Genomic DNA, 10,614 nt, shown 5'->3' with positions numbered 1-10,614 from the left:
AATTCCTATACGATTATGATTAAGCGAGGTAGATTTTCGAAGCCTGATAGATGTAGAACAATTAAGAAGATATTATGGGAGGAACATAATGACTGAGTAAGTTTAATATATTCCAGTAGGGAAAATACAACATCTGTAAAGCCATGCATACCCCCATGGAACTTTGTCCCAAAGCAGTGTCACAGTTAGAAGGACTCAGTCTAAGCAACCAAAAGTAATTTCAAAATATATAAATTTTTCATGACAATCCCCTAAATCACCCATAATTAGGACCATACATGATTTTGAGTTTTAAGCCCTCCATTGTGATATGTATTTTTTGAATGCACGATTCATACAGTGGCATAGGCATATACTATAAATAAGGCAATGAAAATTTAATTTTGCATTATTTTAAATTATATGACAGAGGGGAAATAATTCCATGCATGTATAGCTTAACTCCTTTCAAATTTAATAAGTGCATTCTTTGAAGCCAGCACAATTCACATCCCTCACTTCTGTTTTTTAAGCTGAAGAAATGGGCATATCCTCAGGAGAACTGAGGATGCATCAAATGTATCCCTGCTTCAATAGCCTGATTCCCTTCCACACTATGGCTGTGACCCCACTTTTCTCTCTTCCACTTCACTAAAATAAAATTTCTAATCTTTACACATGAGGTACTTTGCTATTTCCATCCTCTCGTTTCCTTCCTGGCTCTCTCCCACCTAATTCCAAAAACTTCTCAAAATGAAACAGCAATCTAGACAGTTCTCTGTCATCAGAAGGGGAAAGAAAAATCTAGGAATTGTCAAAGGTGAAAACATTTTATCCTGTAATACTAACAGTGACAATGAAACATGAAGAATCAAGTAGGAAGGCACTGAGTCCACCTTATGGGTTTACTATGTATACTTACTATTTTAAACCACACAAATTGCCATATCAGTTCATCGAAAAATAACCAAATATTGGCTCTTTCATATGATTTGGCCCAATATAATAAGGTACATAAAGAAATCAACTCTTCACATCCTTGGTGGGTAAATAAGCATCAAATAATCCAGTCACCTGTCTTACCTCTATTACTCTACAATTCTCTGTTGTTGCAAGTGCCGACATGTGGGCTTTTCCAGAAATGTTGAGGTCATTTATCTCCATTATTAAGTGATGTCTTATCACCCAAGTGTTCTAGTGACTCTCTACTTAAGGCAGAGACCTCTCTTTTTGCTGATCTTATCCAGATATCCTTTCAGAACATCTTTTTGTAAATTGAAGTTTTAGTTTCAGATGTACAACATAGTGATTCGAAAATTATATACATTATGTACTGCTCACCGTGATAGGTTGTACAGTTGCCATCCGTCACCATACAACGTTATTACCATATTATTGATTATATTCCTTATGCTGTACTTTTCATTCCTATGACTTATTGATTTTGTAATGGGAAGTATGTACCTCTTAATCTCCGTCACCAATAGGTGACGCCTATCCCCTTACCCCCTCCCTCCCATCTGGCAACCACCAGTTTGCTCTCTTTATTAATGAGTCTGTTTCTGGTTTTGTTTGTTTGTTTTGTTTTTAGATTCCATGTATAAGTGGAGTCATGTGGTATTTGTTTCTGCCTACTTATTTCACTTAGCATTATACCCTCTAGACCCACCCATGTTGTTGCAAGATTTCATTTATATATATAATATATTATATTATTATATAGTATATTTATTATATATTATATATTATATAATAGCATATTATATATTATATTAATAATATTTCATTCATATATATATATATATTTGTGGGGGCGCCTGGGTGGCTCAGTGGTTGAGCATCTGCCTTCAACTTATCCTGGGGTCCTAGGATCAAGTCCCACATCAGGCTCTCTATGGGGAGCCTGCTTTTTCCTCTGCCTATGTCTCTGCCTCTCTCTGTGTGTCTCTTCTGAATAAAAAAAATCTTTTTTTAAAAACATATATTTATATATGTAAGTATATATCTGGAAACACATATATATGTGTATATACAATAGCTATAAAAATATATATACCACATCTTTATCCATCCATCTACCCATGGACACTTAGGTCGCTTCCGTATCTTGGCTATTACAAAAAATGTTGCAATAAACATAAGGGTGCATATATCTTTTCGAATTAGCGTTTTTGTTTTCTTCAGGTATAAAACCCAGAGGTGGAATTACTGGGTCATATGGTATTTCTATTTTTAACTTTTTGAGGAACCTCCATACTGTTTCCTTTCAGAACATCTTGGTTGTTCCGTAAATCCACACAGGCCCCCAGTCAACACCCAAACAGACCTCCTCACTCTAAACCATAGCCTTCTTCTAACATTTTATACTACACACTCTGGAATCTTTATTTGTATTATTTTCCGTAAGCCCTTCATCATTTTTAGAAACAAAAACTGTGCATGCTCTGCTATCTAAGTCAAAGAGTTGCTCATTTCCTATTGTGTTTTTATTTAATTTAGTCCAGAACCAAATATTATGATAATATTTTAATGCCAATGAATGATGTCAATGCCGAGGCTGAAAAATGAAACCAAGTGATGTCATGAACTTTATCAGTTGGAATAAAACAGGTTGATTGTGGTTTGCAGATTAAAATTGGTTAATCATAACACATGTAGTCTTTGGAAATGTGTGTAAAACCCATTTCACACGTGCCTAATAATTCTAGAGAGATTATTCCAAAGGGGGAAAAATTACCTTCATCACTGGGCTTCCAAAAAAATAAGCAGAAGTGGATTAACGTAATTGCTTAATTAACAACATTCACCAAAAGCCTCCAAGTGTATAGAATTAATCATCTTATTGTAAGATTCATTAGAAAGTAATGGGCATAGTGAGAACATTGCACATCTGGGAATAATTTTGTTCCATTAAAAATAAAAATAAATACACCTTAGAAAACACTATTTTGACAATAATTTCGCTCCCTGCTTTGTCTTAAAAACAAAGGTTCTGTTCACTCACACAGTCTATAAATAACACACCATAATCGTATTTCCAAGAATCTGAAGTATGTGAATGACAAGAGTCACAAGATGATCCATTTTGGTAGCATCCTTTTCCCCCAAAGAACCTCTGAGCCTTGATAAATGGTCAGTAAAAGTGCGAAAATCTATATTATTCTTTGTTCCATGAGGATTATATTTTCAATATACTAGTTTATAGTCATCAGAACCTAAGCTCTAGTTAGCAGTTTATAAATTGGAGGTTTAAAAACTGATGTATAGAACTTATTTTCCAAATATAATTAAATAGTTAAAAATAAAATACCTTTCAGTTGTAGGGAGAAGGAAGAAAGGAAATTAGCATTATCAGAAGGGGGTCAGTTGTTCTATCCTTTGACATTTAAGTGATCATTATTAAACTACCATTAACTCTAGCTTCCTGAAGACAATCAAGTATGAAATCACTCCTTGTAAAATGTCTTCTGCCATTTTCAAAGATTCATTATTGTTTTGGGATACACTGGGTAGTTGTGATTCAACTTCAAATTGAGAAAAACATTTGATTGTTCCAACAAATTACCTAGAGGAAATGCTTCTGTTTTATTCTCTTTTTGCCTCACATGTGCAGGGTCAATGGTCACTGGGTATGAGGGTCATTGGGTATTGCTCATGGTTAGGTCTGATCCCCTTGAAGACTATAGTTTTAACTAATGTAAACGCCAATGATAACTTCCAAACTAGATCTTTAGACCCTAGTTTTTTACTGACTTTGGTTATCCATATATGTACAATGTTAGAGGTAATAATAGTAAAAACACCAATAGCTACTAAGTTTAATAAATATTTAGGTACCAGCTGCTGAATTAGCTTAACTAAGAACACTTTGCCTTTACTTCTATTTTCCTCCTGGATAAAACCTTTAAAATTCTCCTTTTTCCTCCATAATAATTCATCTCATACCCTCACTTTTACGTACCCCATTTGGCAAGACGAAAGCTTGGAAGGTAGCCAAGGACCATCTTTTGTTCCTTAAACATTTCCCTTGTGCATTTATTCCACCCCTGCCAAGTGGTTTATCAAATATTCTTGTAACATAAAAGAGTAAAAAAAAAATCTCCTGCTGAAGAAATAACATTTTTCCATATTGTTACATTATTAATGAGTCTAGAAAGTTCATTTGAATTGTATGGCAGCAGTCTCCAGTTCTAATTAGAATCACCTGAGAAACTTTAAAAACACATTTTCCTGGGACCCACCCAGACCTACTACTCTGAATCTCCCAGGGCAGACCAGAAACTCTGGATAGATTTTATCAGTCTCAGGTGATTCTGGGGAGGAGCCAAGTTTGGAAACCACCGATCTATGGAAATAGTTTTTGTATATACCCATAGCCTCCCATTTACCAATATTTGACCAAAATATTTTGGCAAGAGACCAGAATTTGGTCACACAGAAAAGATATTGATGAACTGTTTCTTCATCTTTCACTTCCAATAATTTCCTTATATCCCATAAAATGACAGAGACAAGACTTAAGATAAAACAAGCATTTTTCAGCCTGCTTCTTACCCTGGAGAGATACTTAAGGAAATACTTATCTAGGGTTTCCTCCTCCAAACCCATGCTGTCTACTTGCTAGGGTGTGTTAAGTATTACAGAAAGCCTGTGCTGATTCTCAAGCTACTGATAAGAAAGCCATTTTATTTTTAAAGCTATGGAGTAACAAAATGAACAGTTGTCCAATATCAGTGTCATTTTTTGATTCTTGGAAACATGGCTAACAGTACAAAACTTTGACAAATCTCTCTGAGGTTTATTACAGAATTTACATCGTTTGTGTGAATCCTAATTCATACAAATTTGGGGAGACAATTTACTCAATCCACAATTAAAAAGCAAAAACTGTACAATTCTGTCAAGATAATAACCAACATCATGGTCAATCATATAGTATCATTGAATGACCTTCTTTTGATACTGAGTATTTGAAAACAAATACTGCGCCCAGAAATACAAACTGTGTGCTTGCCAGAGGCAGAGAATGAATATGACAGCATAAATTCTATAATTTATGCACAAAATGTGTGTGTAAGTTTTGGTGAAATTGAAATCAGATTGAAATTTTTAGGAGATATTTGTTAAATTGATGCTTTCTTATGTTCAGATGAACTGAAATTTGTCAGGGATTTCTTTTCCACTATTTTCTTTTTTAGTATATGCAAATTCAAGTTCAATTTGAGTATGTGGAGACTTTGCATCCTTCAAGTTACTACCTTTATAACAAGCAAGATATTAATAATTCCGTATTATTAACATGTTTTCATTATGACCTAATTGTTAGCTATACTTACATGTTTCCAGCACTTTGTGGCTTATAAAATGTTTTCACATATATCTCATTTCCTTGATTGCAACGTGTACCTTCTATTTACATTTTAATACTTCTCAAATAATTGGATGAATCTTAAAAAGCAATATGCTTACTTAACATGCTAAATGTGTTCTTTCGTCAAAAGCTTTCTACGAGCCTTATTATAATCCATGGCACGTTACAATCAAGGAAATATGGTATTATTGTAGCTGATTCTAAAGACAATACTGTAAAGTTGACAGGATTTCTATTTTCCTCATTTAAGCAACAAGGAAATTATGCCGTAATTAAAACATAAGTCTTTGGATTCCAGTATGCCTCCCAATGGATTGTACACTGCTAAAGTTATCATATGTCAAAATGTACATTTATTTTAACATGAAAAAGTATTTAGTTTGAAAACAAACACGCAAAAGAAGAATATGGTGGTGTGTGGTATGGTTTTGTCTAACAAGGGCTTCCAAAAGGAAATATAATATGTTTAGTTTCAAGTATCCCTTATACAAGGAGAGTCATGTGGTAAGCATCTCTGTGAGGCGTGGGGCTCAGGCAAAGCAAACTCCATCCTTTCAATTTCTTTGTTTGCTGAAGAATGCTACCTACCTAATACCCCATGATAATCTTTGGCCCGTGAAACACGCCAAGCTCTGCCTGTTTCTCTCAACTTGGTGGTGACAGCTTCCAGCTGGACACCTGATCAATCATACCTGTCATTGGTCTCCATGTCTAGGGCGTGATTGCTTTTGTTTGTTTGTTTTCTTAGCTTGCTCTGCTGCTTTACTGGCAAGCTTCCTCGGTTGTCCATTAAAAGCCAAATGTGAAAGTAGCAAACTCCACCATCTGGGGAAAAGGGAAAGGGTCTGGCACATCTCACTGGCCTTGATTGTATCAAAACTCCTGGAGGCAGCAGATATTTTCCTCAGTGCAGACATGTTTTGGCTGCAGTTGGTCCTGAAGAAAGAGGAGAGGTGGGTTTGGGTGGTGTTTTGGTTTTCATTCTCCGTTTTCCTTTCCTTTCCTTTCCTTTCCTTTCCTTTCCTCTCCTCTCCTCTCCTCTCCTCTCCTCCCCTTCCCTCTTTCTTTCTTTTCTTTTTTCTTTTCTTTTCTTCTTTCTTTCTTTCTTTCTTTCTTTCTTTCTTTCTTTCTTTCTTCCTCTCTTTCTCTTTCCTTTCCTTTCCTTTCCTTCCTATCTTTCCTTTTTTCTCCTTTTTTTTTTTTTTTTTTTTTTTTCTGCCAGATCTCTTTATATGTTGAACATGGATTGGATAATAGGATAGAATGTAGGATGTCTTTGAAGATTCCTCCTGCAATGAAATTTTTATCTACTTTGACCATTCAAAAGAGTACTTCAATCTCCACAGACACGTGACTGTTAATATGGCTTTTCCAAAATATAAGGGCCTTCTTTGGCTCCTGGAAGGAAAGTATTACAGTTTATATTTATTTATTCAATGATCTATGGAAGAAGTGACATAAAACACTTCTCTATTAACCTTTCTTTTTTTTTTTAAAGCCCCAAACTGTGAAGCTTAGCAGCAAGCAGGATCTATGAGAGCTTATCAGTATGTACTCAGGGTGAAAAATGGCATAAACACACAGCAACCCTCCCTGGAACCTAGAATTTTACATCTTTAGAACCTCTCTAGCAAAGCATTCTGAGGAAATCATTCACAGGTACACCTCTTCTTCGGTGTGTTTCTTTTTCTATTCTCACTGTGTAGGTGTCAAAACATGTTACCAACTAAGGAATATGTTTCATTTCTCCCAGGCTACTACAGCATTCTGTAGGATTTGACTTCTGCAGAAACAAGGAAGAAAGATGTCTGTCTGTGCAGTGCCCCTTAGGTTTTGAGGACTAAAAAGCACCTGCCATGCGAGTGGAAAACAAGGAAATTAGGAAACAGCAGCTTTCAAGTTGCGCAAGTTTATAAATGCCCACCTTCACTGACTTACAAAGGGATCACGTGCCAATAAGCCCAACAAAGCTGAAAATACTGTGAGTCCAAAATGCGCTTAATATGCGTAACCTACTCAACATCAGAGACTTGTCTACCTTAAACATGCTCTGAATACTTACATTAGCCTACAGATGGACAAAGTCATCTAACACAAAGCCTATTTCATAACAAAATGTTGAGGATCTCATGTAATTGATTGAGCGCTGGACTGCGAGTGACAAACAGAATGGTTGTCCGTGCACTGGCTGTATACCCTCGTAATTACTGGGTTGACTGGGTGTGGCTGGTGATGCCCAGCATCAGGGGACAGGATTATAGTGCATTTCACTATCCCAGAAACAGATCCAGGTCCATGAGCAGGGGCCATGCTAATCTTCTCTGTATGGGTCCAATTTTAGTGTATGTGCTGCCAAAGCAAGCACCAGAAACAGATCCAAATTCCAAATTCAAAGTACGGTTTCTACTGAATCTGTATCATTTTTGCATCATGGTAAAAGTGAATTATCATAAGTCTGGGACTTTCTGTAGTCACAAAGCAGATAGCTACAGCAAGGACTCAGCTCCTACAGGACCACGCGGAAGGAAAAATATGCCCATATCCACCTAAATACAATCCAAACATAGTGTCTTAAGTTTGGGAAGGACATGTATGAATACACAAGATCTCTATATTCCAGAGAGACAAACATAACATCCTAGAGAAAAAAAAAATCTTGGTATCATTTCTAGCAAGAACTCCAACAGCTGTGGTGTTGAGTGGGACAGAGCTGAAAGATGAAGCCAGCCCAGACTATCCTTTCTGCCACAAATGAAAACAAAGGAAAATAAAAGAGCAAAAGAAAATTTATTCATAAGCATATGCTCAATTCCCATCAGATCGAGGGCAGCCTTTTGGAAAAAAAAGAGCACCCACCTAAAGAAGCTACTAGATAATTCCTACACTCCTCCTCCTCAATCACCACTACCATTTTAAATATTTGCTTCTTTTTCAGACTTGCCTCATCTGGAACTTAAGTTAATTCAATGTAGCTGTTATTGTTTATATCACTGGGTACAGCATCCTGGGGGGCGGGGGGCAGGTGCATGGGTGATGAATTACCAAGATGATTAAATTGTTCATTTCTTTGACAAAGGAAAGTTTCCAGCATGTTTTGTCTGGAGTACCTCGCAGCTATACAGGATGATGTGCTATGATGCAACAAAAAATAGACATTGCTGTTATCATCTGTGATTAAAGTTTCATTCACATAAGTGCATAGAATACATTTTCACCATTCCTGTAAGAAATTGTTTCTTACTTTCAGAGGATTCCTATAACCACCAGTATTTCTATCCAACAGGAGCCGGAAATGAAATTTAAAAAACAGCAAGAGAGAAAGACTCAAAGTTTTGCATTGTGATGATTAAATTATAAATGCATAGAATTCTTTTTTTTTCCTTTTCAAGTCATTGTTATATTATTACAGGCATCTGCAAAATGGGTATAACATTACATGGGTTAGTTACAAATATACTATGAATATGAAGTACATAAAATTAAAGGATTGAACACCTTCATAAAGACCATGTGATTTATCCCTAATATCAGTTTGGAGGAAATTGGAAGTAGATAAGTAGCCTACACAGAAAAAGTCAAAGATCTTATTTTCTTAATGTAAAATGTAGATCCAAATCAATGGATGGCAATAAGAATCTTAATAATTTTAAGATAGTAACATAATCAGAAACTGTGGAATGGCAGGAAGTGTGGTTGATGGAAGCTCAAATCGATAGAGGTTTGGGCAGAGCACTGATTTTTTTTTTTAGGAACAAAGTTGTGATGACCCATACAAGAGTTTTGCCTTGTGGCAGTGATAATATAATGGGATATATCTTCCAAAAATAGCTAATACTTATGCTAAAGAAAACACATTATTACTGAAATTCCTTCCAGATTCCTAGGGAAAGCATATATGAGTTTGTGGTCTCTTATAAAGCTTACTGCGAACACATTTTGATTTTGTTTTGTTTTGAACATGATTTTATTCTCCAAGTCCTCAGCCAGCCAAATCTGTGCTTTATCTTCTCGCTTTGGTATGATGCCTGAACAAGGCCTTTCAAAACAGCTTCCTGTCTGGCTTGTTTAAAACATACCTCTTCACTGTCTCTGGGCTGAGCTTAAGGGAGGATATGAAGTCAACAAGTATAAGGTGAAAATAAATAACCATCCAGTTCAAACAAACCACTTGCCTCAGTCAATAGTTTCTGGCCCCAGTTCAGTTGTACCCAACAAAGTTCCTTAGATATCTCATTATCATGCTTCTTTAAGGTTAACTCTTCAAAGATTATCTTGTTTTGAAGTTCTAAACATCACAAATGCTAAAATGACTCAGGTATTATCATGTATTGATGATTCATGATGTCCTTCTGGAAAATGAAAACTCAGGCGTCTAATCAATAAAATAATTTTGAGTCTTTGAACTGGTTCCAGGTCAATTTTTCTTGGCAGTTTTTTGGCTTCCTGAATTATACTGACCCAAACCATGAATAATGATCTAAAATTGCACAATATACAGAAACCATCTGTTCGATAGGAACAAGAGGATGATGTCATGGGGCCATTTCTAATCTCGATTTAATGTCCTGCCAGTGCTGATGTCACTGGCTTGGCAACCCATTGGCAGACTCCAATTTGTTAAGGATGAGTAGGTTCAAGAAGGAAATTGTATCACTGAGCAGAGAAGGACTTCTCATTTTTTTCTGGATTGGAGGTGGACTAACGAGAAACAGCAAGGGTTGAGAGTAGAACAACTGGTATATACTCCACTGCACTAAGAGAAGTACTACAGTTCACAAACATGTCCCTGTCTCATTTGCATTTGTCTTCTGAAAACCAAGATGTTGCAGAAGTTTTCTCAGAAGTCAAACATAGTTGCACCAAAATAAAATGGTAAGGAGTAGTCTTTGCTCAGCTGTCCAGAGGAAAATCTGGAAGTCAAACTGAATGGGACTGTATGACAGATGAACGATCTATGAACTCTAAGGTTTGATTTTTACCTAAGTGTTGAATTCAGGAACCATAACAATCATCCATCTACACTCAACCCTGAGAGATTTATCCTTTTTTGGGGTCCCACACAACAACAGAAGTGACAAATAAGTGATATTAAGAAGTTTGAGAGAATTCAAAGGAGTACAACAAAAATGATTAAAGGGTTAGATTATCACTTCTGGGTTAAAATGTTAAAAAATTTGGGACACTGTTGAAGAGAGGAGCAGTAAAGGAACATGAGGAGCTCAGACATATGGGATTCCTTGCTGAAGAAACTATTGCCTACATAC

At 36.0% G+C, this 10,614-nt stretch overlaps 1 pseudogene; it reads right to left on the bottom strand.

Moving 5' to 3' along the window:
* Positions 1–7,642: 7,642 nt before the first annotated feature.
* LOC112651098 (U6 spliceosomal RNA) lies at positions 7,643–7,715 on the bottom strand (annotated as a pseudogene).
* Positions 7,716–10,614: the final 2,899 nt, after the last annotated feature.

The sequence above is a fragment of the Canis lupus genome, chromosome 9, assembly GCF_003254725.2.
Source record: "Canis lupus dingo isolate Sandy chromosome 9, ASM325472v2, whole genome shotgun sequence".
In the NCBI taxonomy this organism is placed as follows: Eukaryota; Metazoa; Chordata; class Mammalia; order Carnivora; family Canidae; genus Canis; species Canis lupus.
This window is presented reverse-complemented; position numbering and strand designations above follow the sequence as displayed.